Raw genomic sequence first — 18,440 nt, forward strand, 5'->3', positions numbered from 1 at the left:
AGCGATTTACTTGTACTTCTTTCAATTATGTATACTGTATTCACTGCTCACAATGCGGTCTCCTCTAAACTGGGGAGACCAAACGCAGATTAGATGGAACACCTCTGCTCAGGCCGAAAGCATGATCCTGAGCTTCGGGTTGCTTGCCATTTCAACACTCTCCCCTGCTCTCATGTCAACATTTCTGTCTTTGGCCTGTTCCAGTGTTCCAGTGAAAATCAACCCAAGCTCGAGGAGCAGCACCTGACCTTTTGATTCGGCACTCTACAGCCTTGTGAATTGAACATTGTGTTCAATCACATCAGAGCATGACTGGTGTCAGGCAACCACAAGCATTAACACACTCTTTGCCTTTGTCCCAGGACAGCTTTGTTATTTAATCTCTCCTTCCCTCTGCACTATCAAACACCTTCCCCTTTGTTCTCTCCCACATGCCCCTCCCCGTCACATGTTTAAAACCTAATTCTTTTCTAACCTGTGTCAGTTCTGATGAAAGGTCACAGACCAGAAACGTTAACTCTGTTTCTCTCACCACAGATGCTGCCAGAGCTATTGAGTATTTCCAGCACTTTTTGTTTTTATTTCAGATTTCCAGCATCTGCAGTATTTTGCTTTTGTTGTGTCAGAAAGTCTTTCCTTGATTCAGGACTCTTACCTCTCTCCAGAATCTCTCTGCTAAAGATTGAACTTTATCTCATTTCACTCACAGCTCAGGGTCAGTGTGGCACAGTGGGACTTCTGGCTGTGTCCCACTTCACAATCCTTCAGTACTGAGAAAACAATGGGGAATATTACTCACATGTTGTGTTCTGTAACTTTTTACAAACACTTTAATGTATATATTGTCTTCCAAAACAGTGACAGAATGGTGGCTTTAGTGTGTTGTTGAAATAGCTTTGTTGAGTTCGTGCTGTACTAACAGTTAAACAGTTCTTGGTTCAATCCCAGGTTTTGGCACTTTCAACCTCTCCTGTGTCTTTTTCTTTGGCTCCAATTGTCAAGCTGCATGATTTACTCTGAAATTAGCACCAGAGAACCAAGGCACCAGCGAGCATGAGGAGCTGAAATTAGCACAGATCAAATCCACTTAATATTTCTGACTGAAGATGGTTGCAAATGCTTCAGCTTCATCTTTTGCACTGACGTGCTCAGCACCACCATCATTGAGGATGTGAATGTTTTTGGAGCCTCCTCATCTTGTTAGTTATTTAATTATCCACCACCATTCACGACTGGATGTGGCAGGACTGTGGAGCTGTGATCTGATCCTGAGGGAGATATCCGTGTGTGGAGTGGCGGGATGTATGGAGAGTGATCCTGAAGAGGGTGTCCGAGCCTGGAGTGGAAGCTTTCCGTGGAGGTACAGGAGTAGGTCATTCAGCCCCAGTGTTTTATAAAGGCTTAGCATAACTTATTTGCTTTTACTCTATGCCTCTATTAATAAAGCCAAGTGTCCTGTTTGCTCTTAGCAACCTTTTCAAACCTTGATCAAAAAAGATTGGTGTACATTGTCTCATTCTTCCTCCCAAACTGTATCACTTCACAAGTCTCTGTGTAAAATTTTATCTGTTGTGTGAAAGCCCATTTTACCAGTGTGTTTAAGTTCCTCTGAAGTGTGTTACAGTCGCTGGCATAGGACGAAATTCACGAGCATTCTTTGATGCTATCTCCGTGGAAAGAGCAATCTTACACACTAGCTCAAATTGGGATTTTGTGTGTTTAGTATCTTTCCTCATCCACCAATATAAGCACAAATCTGTCTCATAATGTACGGTCTAAGAATGTGCCAATGTTGCAATGTGGTGATAAATTCTTCAGTGTCACAATGTACTCACCAACTGTTTCACTACTTTTCTGATTTCTGGATCCAAGTTTGTAGATTTCCGCGATCTCTAGTGGCTTAGGGTTGAGCCTCACTTCAACGAAGAAACGGAAAATTATGATTTAAAGATTACACTGTCAATCATTCACATCTCTGTCTTCTCCTGAACTTCGAGTTCAAATTTGTTTGTGAAGTTGATTCACACGTTAAGACAGCACAGTCTTTGTCTTTGTGAAGGAAGTGATTTGGGAATGGCTGGTTGAAACTGTCCCTTCTTGCACAGAAATTCAGTGCAAATACTTGATCACTCACAATTTCCTTGAGAGAAATTTGTTCACAATCGCATTCGACGCAGAAACGGCCTCAGCATTAATCTCACTGAAGCAGAATGTGACCGTGTTGTATGTTTCAGAATGTTGTTGCCGTTATTTGTCGCTTTTAACCAAGACTGGGAGACAGGGCAAGGTTGATCCGAGGTTGGAATATATTAACATTCAGGAGCAAGAAAAATCAAAAGGAACAAAATAAGAAAACCCAGTCTCCGGATTTGAGAATCTGTAGATCCGCTTTGGGAAAGTGAATCAGAGCAGAATGAAGGGTGAACTGTCCAGAAGAGATGAAGACACAGCTCAGTCAACACGTTCCCCTGGTTTATGATGCTGGAACATTCCTCACACAGAAATGATTCAACCCAATGACAAACATTCTTCCAACTGATAATTTATGCTACTGATTTAAGGACTGTCTCGTGGTTACCGAGTGACGACGAGAAGATATTAAACTTTGTTCTATTCAATCTAGCTGTGATAAAGTTTGAATTTTTCTCCCTTTTATAAACAGTATTTGAAGGGTCTCGGTAACAATGTTCAGTGTTGATGAGAGTGGGGTCTGGGTGAGAAGCTGCTGAGTGTGACAGGGTCAGGACTGGATGCAGGAAGTTCTCTGACAGTCTCCCTCTATCTCTCTAATGGGTTTGAGTTGATTTACGACTGGTAGCTTTTATTTTACTTTTCTTATTTAGAGATATAGCCCCTTCGGCCCTCCGAGTCTGTGCCAACCAGCAACCACCCATTTATACTAATCCTACATTAATCCCATATTCTCTACCACATCCCCACCATTCTCCTACCACGTACCTACACTCGGGACAATTTACAATGGCCAATTTACCTATCAACCTGCAAGTCTTTTGGAGGTGGGAGGAAACCAGAGCACCCGGCGGAAACCCACACAGACATAGGGAGAACTTGCAAACTCCAAACAGGCAGTACCCAGAACTGAATCCTGGTCGCTGGAGCTGTGAGGCTGCGGTGCTAACCATTGCGCCACTGTGCTGCTGTTGGTGTTTTGATAAATGAAGGAAGCTCCCTCCACCCATTTTATTTGGACAGACAGTGTGGTATAAGGATGTAAAGGGTTAATGCTGAAGATAGTGGGATCAACCCCTCCCACTGTCAGAGTGATGATGGAACAGTCACATGAGATGAAGTTTGGGAGAAGAGAGAGCAGCACCAAGGATGCTAGCTTAGCAGGCTTGATGAGTGTGTATAGAGTATTGTGCAAATTAGAAAAGAGTTCTTAGTTCTTTCAGCAGCAACTGTGTCCAGAAAATATCGAGAAACTCACAATTTTATTATTCAGGAGTCGGAACACAGATATTAATTCCAAGTGACAGTTCTGGGACCAATTAACAAAAAAAGTAGAGAATAATATTGCTCACTGATTGAAATCCCCTCGTGAGGAGACAGTTAAACAGGTGATCTTTTGGGGCATCCTTCGATCCAAGGTTTCAGCAACATTTAATCTCCCTTTTTGGTGAAATACTCTGTTATTTGCAACTTTTTTTATCAGCTTTGATGGGCGAGTGAAAAAACTGAAAAGGTTGAACAGTTCCATCCTTTCTTTTCTTCCTTCTTCTCTTCTTTCCATCAGTTTCTCTTTTCTGTCCCAGATCAATATAATGATGAGGATCCCACTTTAATCTGCTGTTTCTGGTGTTTTATCCATTCCAATCAAAATTTCAACATTCCAATCAAATCTATTTGTTATTCCACAGTGTCTCTCCATGTGTTTTATTCTGTTGTATTCTCTCACAGTCTGTTTGATGATCAATGTTACATCTCACTCTCTGTTCTGGTGAAGATCAGAAGCAGTGATATCTGTTTACACCACCCGACAAGTCGGCCTGATGCTGTGCCTCGCTGATCATGTGGGGTTAAAGCAATTCTTCCAGTCAGTTAGTTCAGTTTTCATTTCATGAGAAATTCGGTCATCATGACTTCATCAGTGACCTAATGGTTCAGGTGTCTGAGTGATGTTAATCATGATGTGATGAAATGATTGTATGTTCCAGTCTTTCCGTGGTGGGTTTTCACACTGAGTAGAAACGTGTTGGACATGGTCTGGAAATGTTTCACACTGCTCCATTCCCAACTTCATTTACTTACAGAAGATATATTTCCATCATTCCACAGCTGGCTGCACAGCCAGAAGCTGTGCTGAAGGTGACAGCTATGTCTCTGCAACTGACAAGGTGGCCGAGAGGTTAAGGCGATGGACTGCTAATCTATTGTGCTTTGCACACGTGGGTTCGAATCCCATCCTTGTCGCTAGTTTTTCAGCTGTTTCGTGTATTATTTATGTTGGGTGAGCTTATGTGTAAAGTCAGCCTCGAAACCTGTTCTTGTCAGTATCTTGACAGTGATTCCAGAATTGGTTATACTTTATTAAAATTGAGACAGACAATTGGAATTCTTCACCCAAACTGCACTGGAATGAAGATCAAATAGGGATCACGAAACGGAGCAGGATTTTTCCTCCCCTCCTTCCTTCCATCATTTCTTTCTCTGGATTTGCACCAAGTGAAAGACAAATGGGAAAAGCAAATGGCGAGGGAGCAGATGCAGAAAATTATCCTTTGGCAAGAAATGTATTTTCAAATCTTCTTGATAGATTATGTGCGTGAGCAATGCTTTGGCAGATGGAGTTTAAAATGAGGGGTCATCGACTACCGACGATAGATCAGAGTGTTTTTTTGGAAGATGTGAGATGTTAGAAACGGTTGAGGAGCAGAGACCCGAATACTGAATTAATAAAAGCTCGTGGACTGGTAGAAAATAATGTGAAAAGTGAACAGAATATGAAGATTGGAACTCATGTTGCAGTGATATAAAGCTCTGTGCTCCTGAAGTAAATGTCCAAACCCAGATTGTGGGGAATCTGTGGAGAGTGATTTGGTTTTTATTCATTCTTGGGTGTGAGTATCGCTGATAAGGCGAGCATTTATTACCCATTCCTATTGCCGTTGAGAAGGTGGTGGAGAGCTGCCTTCTGGAACTGATGCAGTCCATATGGTGCAGGAACACCCACACTGCCGTTGGGGAGGGAGTTCCAGGATTGTGACCCAACAACAGTGAATAAATGGCGATATCGTTCCAAGTCAGGATGGTGAGTGACTTGGAGGGGAACCTGCAGGTAGTGAGTTCCCATGCATCTGCTGCCCTTGTGCTTCGAGGTGGTAGTGGTCACGAGTTTGGAAAGTGCTGTTGAAGGATACTTGGCGAGTTGCTGCAGTACATATGGAGATGGTACACACTGCAGCCACTGTTTACTGGTTGTGGAGGGATTGAATGTTTAAGGTGGTGGGTTAGGTGCCGATCAAGTGCGCTGCTTTGTCCTGGATGGTGTTGAGCTTCTTGAGTGTTGTTGAGTGGGATGTATTCCATCACACTCCTGACTTGTGCCTTGTAGATGGTGGACAGGATTTGGGGTGTCAGGAGGTGAGATACTTGCTGCAGAATTCGTAATCTCTGACCTGCGCTTATAGCCACAGCATAGATGTGACTGGTCCAGTTACGTTTCTGGTCAAGATATTGATGGTGGGGGATTTAACTATGATAATGCTTCTGAATATCAAAAGGTAGATTTTTTTTCTCTCTCATTGGAGATGTTCACTGCTTGGCACTTGTGTGGCCAGAAGGTTGCTTGCCACTTATCAGCTCAAGCCTGAATGTTGTTCAGGTCTTGCTGCTTGCAGGCACAGACTGCTTCAGTATCTGAAGAGTTGTGAGTCATCATCTAACATTCCCACTTCTGACTTATGTTGAGGAGAAAGTCATCAATGAAACAGCTGGGATGTTTGGGTCTAGAATGCTACCCTGAGAAACTCCTGAGGCAATGTCCTGGGCTGAGATGATTGGCCTCCACGAACCACAACCATCTTGTTTTGTGCGACGTACGACTCCAGCAAGTGGAGAGTTTTCCCCCTGATTCCCAGTGACTTCAATTTTGCTAGGGATCCTTGATGCCACATTCACTCAAGGGTGGTTCAAGAAGGCAGCCCACCCCACCACCTTCTCAAGGGCAATTAAGGATGGGCAGTAAATGCTGGCCTGGCCAGCAACGCCCACATCGCATGAATGAATGAATAAAAAAGTGAAGTATCCCTTGTGTCATTGTTTTGGTAGAAAATATAACCCTGGTGGAATTGCCCCTCCCAATCACACCTCACTTCATAGAACATAGAAAATGGAGAAAATTTATGGCACAGAATGAGACCATTTAGCAATCGTGTCTGTGCCAGCTGAAAAAGAGCGATCCAGCCCAATCCCACTTTCCAGGTCTTGGGAATGGGATCTGAACAGATCTCAGAGCTCACATTATGTGAATGTTCTGTTGAAGTATTGGTGAGCTGATATACCAGGGGAGATTCACACTGTTAGACACAGTGTGAAATACATTCAAGTATTTATGAAACATTGTAACATGTGAGTAATATTCCCCATTGCTTTCTCAGCACTGATGGATTGTGAAGTGGGAGGCAGCCGGAAGTCCCAGTGATCCACACTGACCCTCAGCTGAGAATGAAATGAGATAAAGTTCAATCTTCAGCAGCGAGTTGCTGCAGAGAGGTAAGAGTCCTGAATCAAGGAGAGACTTTCTCATACTGCTGTTGAATCTCATTTCAAACACTCCTTGAACTCTCTGCCGAGGAATTCAGAGCTGGAGAATGCCTGTAAAATCAGCCTAAAAATGGAATAAAAAAACACCCACCGTGGGGCTCAAACTCAAAAACTTGAGATTCAGAGTTTCATGCTTTCATCGACTGAGCTCACTAGGCCTGAGACAGTGTCCCCGTCCTGTCTGTTATTGGACAGTGCAGCTGTTGGCTCCATCCCAGGGGCTGAATTTGTTCTGTAAACCATGAACCAGCTTCCTCTCAAATCCCAGTTTTATCAATAAATCCTCTTACAAAATCCCCAAAGTGTGATATATTCCTCTCACTCATCCAGAATAAAAGTTACATCTTTTGCTCTTTTTACCTTCCAAACATTGACTTCTATTTTGCTCAGCATTTATTTCTCTCTCCTTTTTATGTTGTGCATTTCCGAATAAACATTTCATTTCAATTATTTATGAGGGATGAAATGAACAGAAGAGATTTTCTGCAATGGTACCAGGGGTGTGGGACAGAGCGAGTGGTTTGGATCTGGAATACACTGCCTGAGAGTGTGCTGGAGGCTGATTCAATCGTGGCTTTCAAAAGGGAATTGGATAAACACCTGAATAGAGAAAATTTGCAGGGTTACAATGAAAGGGCAGAGGAGTGGAATTAGCTAATTTTCTCTTGCAAAGAGCTGTCATGGACATGATGGACTGAATGGTCTCCTTCTGTACTGTAACCATTTGATTCCTTGATTCTAACTCTGTCAAAGTTGTTCTGAACTTGCTCTGCTCCAAGGAGAACAACCCCAGCTTTTCCAGTGTCTGCACATAACTGAAGTTATGAGGAACCATGGGGAACCCACTGTAAACCTTCCTCCAGACAGAAATACAACTGTTCACCACCACACTGTGACCCAGCTGTTCACAATATATATCAATGATTCGGATGTGGGGACCAAATGTACTATTTCCAAGTTCGCAGATGACACAAAACTAGGTGGGAATGTGTGTTGTGAGGAAGGTGCAAAGCGGCTTCAAGGGGATTTGGACAGACTTAGTGAGTGGACAAGAAAGTGGCACATGGAATATAATGTGCAAAGATGTGAGGTGGTCCACTTTGGTAGGAGAAACAGATGTGCAGATCATTTCTTAAATGGTAAGAGATTAGAAAGTGTAAATGGACAAAGGGGCCTGGGTGGCCTTGTCAGTAAGTGACTGAAAGCTAACATGCAGGTGCAGCAAGCAATTAGGAAGGCGAATGACATGTTAGACTCGATCACAAGAGGATTTGAGTACAGGAGTAGTGAAGTATTGCTTCAATTGTATATAACCTTGGTTGGACTGCACTTTAGAATACTGTGTGCAGTTTTGGTCCCCTTACCTTAGGAAGGATATCATTGCCATAGAGGGAGTACAACGAAGGTTCACCAGACTTGTTCCCGGGGTGGCGGGACTGTCCTATGAAGAGATTTTGGGGAAACTGGGCCTGTATTCTCTAGAGTTTCGAAGAATGAGAGGTGATCTCATTGAAACTTACCATATATTTAAAGGGATAGACAGGTAGATGAAGCTATTTCCTCTGGTTGAGGAATCTAGAACCAGGGGACACAATTTCAACATAAGGGGAAAGCCACTTAGGACAGAGACGAGGAGAAATTTCTTTTCTCAGAGGGTTGTGAATCTTTGGAATTCTCTACCCTCGAGGGCTGTGGAAGCTCAGTCATTGAGTATGTTTAAAGCAGAGATTGACAGATTTCTAAATGCAAATGACATAGGGGATATGGACATAGTGTGGGAAAAAGGCATTGAAGTGGATGATCAGTCATCATCATATTGAATGGCGGGGTTGGCTCGACGGGCTGAATGGCCTACTCCTGCTCCTATGTTCCTATCAGTCTGCTAATTTCATATCCATGCTGTCATTGTCCCTTTTATTACATGGGCTTCAGTTTTACTGGCAGTCTAGTAAGTGACATCATCAAGAAGGTTTTCAATAAGTCAAATAAGGAGAAATTGTTTCCAGTGGCAAAAGGGTCAGTAACCAGAGGATGTATTTATCAAGTGATTGAGAAAAGAACCAGAGGCGAAATGAGGTCGGGATTTATACGGTGATGTGTTGTGATTTGGAATGCACTGTCTGATCAGGACTTGAAAGCAGATTCAGTAGTAACTTTGAAAAGCAATAGGGATAAATACTGGAAGGAAAATGGACAGATTACAGGAAAAAGCTGAGCATCAGAACTAATTGGATAGCACAACCAAAGAGACAGCATTGACACAATGGACCAAATGGTCTCCTTCTTTGTGTATCATTCTATGGTTTTATGAACATAATGTTGGTACAATTGCTGAGTTGGAAGTGAAGTGAACCCAGATTCCGGGTATTCTAAACACCAGACCCAAACCAACTGAACAAGCCTGTTGTTTAATCTCTGTTTTTCACACCAGCTTCTCCTCGCTCTTTCTGTGTTTCCTGCCTGGTCTGTTCCTCTGACCTTCATTCCTGACACTCTATTGAGAATGGCCAACTCACTGCGCCTCTCACTCCCACCGTCACTCCACCCCTTCACCCACTTCCAAACCTCTCTGTTGAACAGTACCTCACTTCTGCTCCTCTGCTCCATTAATATAACAGGAAAACATTTTCAAACAGACATTTCCAGACAGTGAACATTCCAGTAAGACAAGGTAAAGAGCAGATTCATTCACTTTCAACACAGAGAGAGCAGCTCTCCCTGTTCAGTCTAAGGAGCAGCTGTAGTTTCACTCCCATTAGTCTTAGAGACATGGGCCAGAATTTTAAGGGACCGTTGGAGACGGGAATGGAGGCTGGGGAGGGGGAGGGGGGGTGTATAAAATAGGGATGGAAGACGTTGGACCGGATTTTTCTGTCGGCGGCTGACATGGAGGGCAGACTTCGCACATCCACACGGCAAGAAGGCATTTAAAGTATTTATGAGTCCAATTGTCAGCAATTTTATTCACTGGGTCCAATTGAATTAATAGCACACGGGAACCCTGGGGCTTCAGAGCCTCGCCTGGTTAAAGGAGGTGACTGGGAGGTGGGAGCTGAGTGTTGGCTTCACTGGGAAGCTGTCGGGTGAGGCAGCGTAACTTGGCAGCAAGGGTGGAGGGGGAAAGGGCATCGGGAAACACTGTCAGGCGTGGGGGCCAATGTGCCAGCTCTGCAGGGTGAGCCACACCCGGGTGTTATTGGGGCAGTGCCACCTCATTGAGGGTGACAAATGAGGTAAATGGGGCTGGGTGTTGTTTACTGTGAAGGCCTTGCACTCAGGGAGGGGCAACCTGTCATGGGCCTCATTCACCCTGGATTCGAGGCTCCCATTGAAGAGGAGGAGGAGTAGAGAGGGAGGGAGGGAGGCGCAGGCACCAGCAGGGACACCACAGCAGCTTGGGGGCCCACAGGAGGGCCAGCCTCGAACAGGAGGCTGGAGAAGGAGGCAGAGGAACACGTCAGCCGAGGTTCAACTACCTGCAGATGTCCGAGTGACAGTGTCTCCGCAGACTGCGCCTCTCCACGGAGGTTGTCACTGATCTCTCTGCCATGATGCAGCTGTGCCCCATGGGACTTGGTGGGCACCTGATGCCAGTGTCACTGAAGGCCACAGTGCCACTGAACTTCTCCACCAGCAGATCATTGCGGGGATCCACTGGAGATATGTGTGGAATCTCACAGTCTGTGGTGAATCAGTGCATCAAGGAGGTCACCAATGTCCTGTTCAGGAGGGCCGGTGACTATGTGCACATCGATCCAAACAGTCACGCTGAGAGGGCTATAGGATTCGGGGCCATCGCTGGATTCCCCCAGGAGTAGGGTGTCATCGACTGCACCCATGTGACCATCAAGGCTCCTGCAGACCAGCCAGCAGCCTTCAACAGGAAGGGCTTCCACCTGCTCAGTGTGTCACTGGTCTGTGACCATCACAAATGGATCCTACAGGTGTGTGCACAAATCCCGGGAAGCAGCCACAACGCCTGCATACCAAGGCACTCCCAGGTGCCAGAACATTTCCGTGGCCCCATGTGCTTTCTGAGATGGATCCTTGGAGACAATTGCAACCCAGTGAGAACATGAGTACTGACGCCTGTGAGGAACCCACACAACGATTCAGAGGAGAGGTACAACACCTGCTGCGGGTCAACCCGAGCGACCATCAAAGAGGCCATTGGTCTCCTGAAGATGAGATTCAGGCACTTATATTGTTCCTGTGGAGCTCTTCAGTATGTCCCGGCGAGGGTCTCGCGTATCATGGTGGCTTGCTGTGCTCTGCACAATCTGGCAAAACAGAGGGGTGAGGTCTTGACTCGTGTGGATATCATGGAGTGTGGTGTCTCCTCTGATGATGAGGATGTGGAGGAGGATGCTGCCCAAGCAGTGCCAGATGAAGAACCTCAGGCACAGCAGGAAAGCCTCCATGAGATACACACAAGGGAGACACGAGACACCCTTATACATTCACGTTTCCTTTGAGCCTTACCACCTTCTGGAACCACAGCAATAAAGTCTTAGCTTTAAACAGCCCTGTTGTCACCTCCTTCCTTCCACACTACAGCGCCCAGGTACACATCGCACAGTGACAAGGCCGAAGCTTTGTGAACTCAGGGCTTGGTCCCTCACTTCCAGCCCCTTGGGAGGAAGGGTTGAAATGAAGTCCCAAAGGGCATCAACAATAGGAAGGAGACATAGTGAGAGAACATCATTTCTTTATTCTGTGTGACACCAAACACAACCCTATCCATCTGGAATGTACATTCACCCGTGAACCCCTCAGTGAATCTAGGTGCTCTTCTTAAATCTCTTCCGGGTGTTCCTACCTGCTACTCCCCCTGCTCTGTCAGCTGAGGTGGAGAAAGGCTGCTGACCTCGCTGCTCCATGGCTTGGGATGACATTGGCGGCCGTCCTCTGCTGCCTGAGGCCTGGAGGGCCCTGGCACACTGAGGGCGTCCTGCACAGGTACAGGGACCCCCTCTGTCATCGAGGATGATGGAGGTGGTGGCATCTCTGGTGTCACTGGCAGAGGGACTTTGGAATTACCGTCCACACCAGGAGCACCCTGAGAGGGGCCCCCAGATGTAGCAGCCAGCTGCTCCTCCCCCTTATAAAACACACTTGTACCTCCCTGCTGACCTGAGAGGGACATGGACCAAGTGGAGAGTTCAGGTGCCTCGTCCCCCCTCTCACCTTGTCGCCACTGGATGGAGCTCCTGGACAAAGTGATGGAGTGCAGGTCTGCGCACATCTCCGGCAGCCACTGATTGGTCTGCTGGATCTGGTTCTCCATGAGAGTCACCAATCTCTCAATGGAGGAAGCCAGACACACCCCCATCAGAGACAGTGCAGCACCCAAGGCCTGGATGGACTCCTCCATCGTCCGTGCTTGGGTACACATAGCCTCTGGCAACTCTGCCAGATGTTGCCTGACCTCTCACTGCAGCTGCAGCATTTCCCGTGTTGCTGGTGACACAAGAGGCACGTCATCAGCCTGGGGCACAGCATGGGCCTGGCCTCCCACAAACCACTAACTCCCAGTGGCCTCGGCTGTCACAGCCTCCGCCAGCTGCCCGGGCCTGTCTGTGATGTGCTCACCAGTTTGCATGCCAGAATCTAACCGCGAACGGATACCCACCAACGTGAGAGTTTCTGTGCTGGTGAAGGGTGCAGGGGAATGAGGTGATGGTGCACCCTCTGAGGCTCCCTCCTCCTCCTCAGACATGTCCGGCTGTCCCCCAGTCTCTCCAGCTCTTTGCTTTTGTCGTTCATCCGGGCCTTCATGAGAAAACAGGGACATTGAAGGGTTAGGGTCTTCCCATCATGACATTCCAACCACCCCTAACGTGCAGCTCCATTGATGCAGTGGTGAACAGATGAGCAGTGTGGCTCCTTTGCAGCAGATGCTCCCTTGTGCCCCAGGAGATGTTCACTCACTCTCTTGGGTAGGTGTCCCTGTCTCTCCATCAGCTATGGAGCAGCTGCTTTGCTGCCCTGCCTGTTCCATGGCCTCCTCCTCCATCGGGATGAGGACATGGAGATAAGGCATCCACCGCCGGTCTTGACACGCTGTTTCCAATTGTGGGATGTCTTCTCCTGCAGACACAATGATGAACAAAGTTAGTCTCCCAGCGGGGACAAGCCCAACATCTCTGATGGTGATAGTCCAGCAGTCCATGATGGGGACACACGTATTCCTCCTGCATGTGGCCCCTCTCGAGGGACTGTGTGAGTTGATACAATGACTGACGTGCACCTCTCACCGAGATGCAGCCAAGCCTCAGGCAGCATGTCCTGCTGCCCTTCCCCAATACACATGACTGGGTGGTCACTCCCTTTCCACCAAACACTCCCTTTCACTCTGCCACATGCAATGTCCAAAGGGTCCAAAGTGTTTTGAGTTTTCGCCTGAGCAGCCTGGATCCGGTCATTGACCCACTTCCTGTACTGGATCCATGTTCTGGGGGTGACCCCACGTCTGCTGACCTCACCGACTATCTTCAGCCAGCTTTGCTTGGTCAGGTGGGCAGGTCTCCACCTCCCATCCCTGGGGAAGAGGATCTTCCACCTTTCTCTTGCCACCTGGAGGAGAACCTGCAGGGAGGCATCGCTAAACCGTGGGACCATGGTCACTGCAGGCTCGCATTCAGCTCCTTACTCAGCAGGCAGCAGAGGCAGCAGAACGGGTCCTGGGGCATCAGAGGCAGCAGAACGTGTCCTGGGACAGCAGAGGCAGCAGAGCGAGTTCTGGGGCAGCAGTGACAGCAGAACGGGTCCTGGGGCAGCAGAGACAGCAGAACGGATCCTGGGGCAGCAGAGGGCTCTCAGGAAGACACTCCTTTAAACCAGGCAGCAGTGAATGCAGGGTTGGCAGCCCTTTAAATATGGTGTCAGCACCTGCCGTTGTGTCAGATGTCGGTGCCATCGGTGCCTTTTTCCCTGCCTCTGGTCCTTGTTTACATGGGCCCCACGCCTCCCCGTCATTAATTGGTCGGCTGCTCCGTGATCGGAGTCGGTCGGCCACATTTCACTCGTGTGGTGACGACACCCGCTTCCGGTGCCTCTGCCGAGAGCCGCACCGTTCGTTTAAAATTCAGCCCATGGGGTCAAGAGTGGAAAATCTCCCCTCTGATTCTCTCTACTTAAACTGATGGAGACACCAAATTAAAACTGATGAAACCAGGGATTGTATCCTGGTTCTTCAATCTAGTGTTCTCACAACTGAGCTATTCCATCCTCACTGTGAACTCATCTTCATTGGAGACAAATATAACTCCAGGTGGAATTTCCCACCCGTTCATTCCTCACTTCAGGGGAATGGGACCCGACCAGATCGCGGAACTCAGATTATGTTAATGTTCTGCTCTTGATATCTTAATATTATCTTGCGTTTGAGCCACTTTTAATCAGGTTCAGGGACAAAATCTTCCATCATCCCTTCTCCCACATTCTCTCCCTCTCATTCATTCTTTATTCCTCACAATCCAGAAAGGGTTAGGAATCAGAGCTCACCTCCAAACCCTCTGCACACAGACCTCTGTCTGTCACCCTGTTTGATCCAAGATCCAACAGACCAGTCAATAAATTACACTCTTTATAAGCACAGAAAGCTGCCTCACAGTGTTGGACACAGAGTTAAATACACTGAAGTCTTTTGAAAAAAGTTCATCTTTTGGGTTGTATAATGATGGAAATATACCTTCTGGAAGTAAATGAAATAGGGAATGGAGCGGTGTGAAACATTTCCAGACCATGTCCAACACGTTTCTACTCAGTGTGAAAACCCACCACGGAAAGAGTGGAACATGCAATCATTTGATCACATCATGATTAACATCACTCAGACGCCTGAACCATGAGGTCACTGCAGCTGGCTGCACAGCCAGGAGCTGTGCTGAAGGTGACAGCCGTGATGGTGCATCTGACAAGGTGGCTGCAAGGTTAAGGTGGTGGACTGCTAATGCATTGTGTTTTTCATGAATGGGTTCGAATCCCATCCTTGTTAGTTTGTGATTTGGATCGTTCCTTTATTTCTATTGGGGGACTTTTTGCATAAAGTCAGACTGGAAACCTGTTCTTGTCAATTTCCAGACGGTGTTTCCAGAATTGTTTATATATTATTAAAATTGAGACAGACAATTGGGATTCTTCACCCAAATTGGACTGGAATGAAGATCAAATTGGGATCACAAAACGGAGCAAGATTTTCCCTCCCTCCCTTCCTTCCATCTTTATATTCTCTGGATTTACACCAAGTGAAAGACTAATGGGAAAAGCAAACGGCGAGGGAGCAGAAGCAGAATATTATCCTTTGGCAAGAAATGTATTTTCAAATCTTCTTGATAGATTAAGTGAGTGAGCAATGCTTTGACAGAAGGAGTTTAAAATGTGGGGTCATGTAATACTGAAGAAAGATAGATCAGAGTGTTTTTTTGTAAGAGGTGAGATGTTAGAAACTGTGGAGGAGCCGAGACCCGAATACAGAATTACTAAAAGCTAGTGGACTGGGAGAAAATAATGTGAAAAGCGAACGGAATATGAAGTTTGGAACTCATGTTGCAGTTATATAAAGCTCTGTGCTCCTGAAGCGAATGTCCAAGCCCAGATTGTGGGGAATCTGTGAAGAGTGATTTGTTTTTTATTCATTCTTGGATGTGAGTATCGCTGATAAGGTGAGCATTTATTACCCATCCCTAATTGCCCTTGAGAATGTAGTGGTGAGCTGCCTTCTTGAACTGCTACAGTCCATATGGTGTAGGAACACCCACAGTGCTATTGGGGAGGGAGTTCCAGGATTGTGACCCAACAACAGTGAAGAAATGGCGATATCGTTCCAAGTCAGGATGGTGAGTGACTTGGAGGGGAACCTGCAGATGGCGAGTTCCCATGCATCTGCTGCCCTTGTCCATCGAGGTGGTAGAGGTCACGGGTTTGAAAGGTGCTGTTGAAGGATACATAGCGAGTTACTGCAGTGCATATAGAGATGGTACACACTGCAGACTCTGTGTACTGGTGGTGGAGAGAGTGAATGTTTAAGGTGGTGGGTTAGGTGGCGATTAAGTGGGCTGCTTTGTCCTGGATGGTATTGAGCTTCTTGAGTGTTGTTGAGTGGGATGTATTCCATCACACTCCTGACTTGTGCCTTGTCGATGGTGGACAGGTTTTGGTGTATCAGGAGGTGAGATACTTAGTTTAGTTTAGAGATACAGCACTGAAACAGGCCCTTCGGCCCACCGAGTCTGTGCCGACCATCAACCACCCATTTATATTAATCCTGCACTAATCCCATATTCCTACCACATCCCCACCTGTCCCTATATTTCCCTACCACCTACCTATACTATAGGACAATTTATAATGGCCAATTTACCTACCAACCTGCAAGTCTTTTGGCTTGTGGGAGGAAACCGGAGCACCCGGAGAAAACCCACACAGACACAGGGAGAACTTGCAAACTCCACACAGGCAGTACCCAGAATTGAACCCGGGTTGCAGGAGCTGTGAGGCTGCGGTGCTAACCACTGCGCCACTGTGCCGCCCCTAGAATTCCTAATTTTTCCCACTTGCTGCAGAATTCCTAATCTCTGACCTGCGCTTATTGCCGCAGCATAGATCTGACTGGTCCCGTTTAGTTTCTGGTCAATGGTAACCCCCAACATATTGATGGTGGGGGATTCAGCGATGATAATGCTCTGAATATCAAAAGGTAGATTTTTTTCTCTCTCTCATTGGAGATGTTCACTGCTTGGCACTTGTGTGGCCAGAAGGTGGCTTGTCACTTATCAGCTCAAGCCTGAATATTGTTCAGGTCTTGCTGCTTGTAGGCACAGACTGCTTCAACTGAGGAGTTGTGAATCATCACCTTACATTTCCACTTCTGACTTATTTTGAAGAGAAAGTCGTCAATGAAACAGCTGAGGATGTTTGGGTCTACGACACTACCCTGAGAAACTACTGAAGCAATGTCCTGGGCTGAGATGATTGGCCTCCACGAACCACAACCATCTTGTTTAGTGTGAGGTACAACTCCAGCAAGTGGAGAGTTTTCCCCCTGATTCCCATTGACTTCAATTTTGCTAGGGATCCTTGATGCCACACTCACTCAAGGGCAATCACTCTCACCTCTCCTCTGGAATTCCACTCTTTCATCTCTGTTTGGACCAAGCTGCAATGAGATCATAACAACATAAGATCAGAACAACTAGTAGCAGGAGTAGGCCATTTGGCCCCTCGAGTTTGCTCCGTCATTCAATAGGATCATGGCTGACCTGATCATGACCTCAACCCCACTTTCCTGCCTGCCCACATAACCCTTGGCTCTCTTGTAGATAAAAATCGTGAAGACATTCAATGACCCAGCCTCCACTGCTCTCTGCGGTAGAGAATTCCAAAGATTAATGACGCTCTGAGAGAAGAAATTCCTCCTTAAATGAAAAACCCCTAAATCTGAAACTGTGTCCCCGAGTTCTAGATTCCACCACGAGGGGAAACTTCCTCTCAGCATCTACCCTGTCAAGTCCCCTCAGAATCTTATATGTCTCAATACGTTCACCTTTCATTTTTCTCAACTCCAATGAGTATCGGTCCAACCTGCTCAACTTTCCTCATACGACAACCCCTTCATCACTGGAATAAATCTAGTGAACCTTCTCTGAACTGCCTCCAATGCAAGTATATCCCTCCTTAAATAAGGAAACCAAAACTGTACACAGTACTCTAGGTGTGGTTTCACGAGCACCCTGTACATTTGTAGCAACACTTCTCTACTTTTATACTCCATTCCCCTTGCAATAAAGGGTAACATTACATTTGCCTTCCTAATTATTTGCTGTACCTGCATGGTAACTTTTTGTGATTCATGTACGAAGACACCCAGATCCTTCAACTCCGCAGCATTCTGTAATCTCTCACAATTTAAATAATATTTTCCTGTTCTATTCTTCCTGCCAAAGTGGATAACCTCACATTTTCCCACATTCTACTCTATCTGCCAAATTATTTCCTGGAGCTAAGAGACCCTGGCAGAACCTAAACTGAGCATCGATGAGCAGATTATTGTTAAGTGTGTGGTGCTTGATAGCACTGTTGGTGACATCTTCCATCACTTTGTTGATGATTGATAGCAGACTGATGGGGCGGCAATTGGTCAGATTGGATTTGTCCTGCTTTTTTACGGACAGGGCACACCTGGGCAATTTTCCTCATTGTTGAGTAGATGCCTGTGTTGTCGCTCTACTGGAACAGCTTGGCTGAGGGCGCAGCTAGTTCTGGAGCACAAGTCTTCAGTACTCGAGCCGGAATGTTTTTGGGGCCCATAGTCTTTGATGTACTGAGTGCCTTCAGCTGTTTCTTGCTATCATGTGGAGTGAAGCGAATTGGCTGAAAACTGGAAGCTGTGATGCTGGGGACCTCAAGAGGCCGAGATGAATCATCCACTGAGCAATTTCTGACTGAAGATGGTTTCAAATGCTTCAGCTTCATCTTTTGCACTGACGTGCTCGGCTCCACCAACATTGAGGATAGGGAAGTTTTTGGAGCCTCCTCATCTGGTTCGTTATTTAATTGTCCTCCACCTTTCATGACTGGATCCCTAGTTTCTCAGGGCAGTGCCCTAGGCCCAACCATCCTCAGCTGTTTCATTGATGGCTTTCTCTTCAACATAA

General features: G+C 46.5%; 1 non-coding gene across 1 annotated transcript; it reads left to right on the forward strand.

The window, feature by feature from the left end:
- Nucleotides 1-4,349: 4,349 nt before the first annotated feature.
- trnas-gcu (transfer RNA serine (anticodon GCU)) lies at nt 4,350-4,431 on the forward strand. The gene has a single exon. It is a non-coding gene; the product is annotated as a tRNA-Ser (tRNA).
- Nucleotides 4,432-18,440: the final 14,009 nt, after the last annotated feature.

Source organism: Heterodontus francisci, unplaced genomic scaffold (assembly GCF_036365525.1).
Source record: "Heterodontus francisci isolate sHetFra1 unplaced genomic scaffold, sHetFra1.hap1 HAP1_SCAFFOLD_102, whole genome shotgun sequence".
NCBI classification, from domain to species: domain Eukaryota; kingdom Metazoa; phylum Chordata; class Chondrichthyes; order Heterodontiformes; family Heterodontidae; genus Heterodontus; species Heterodontus francisci.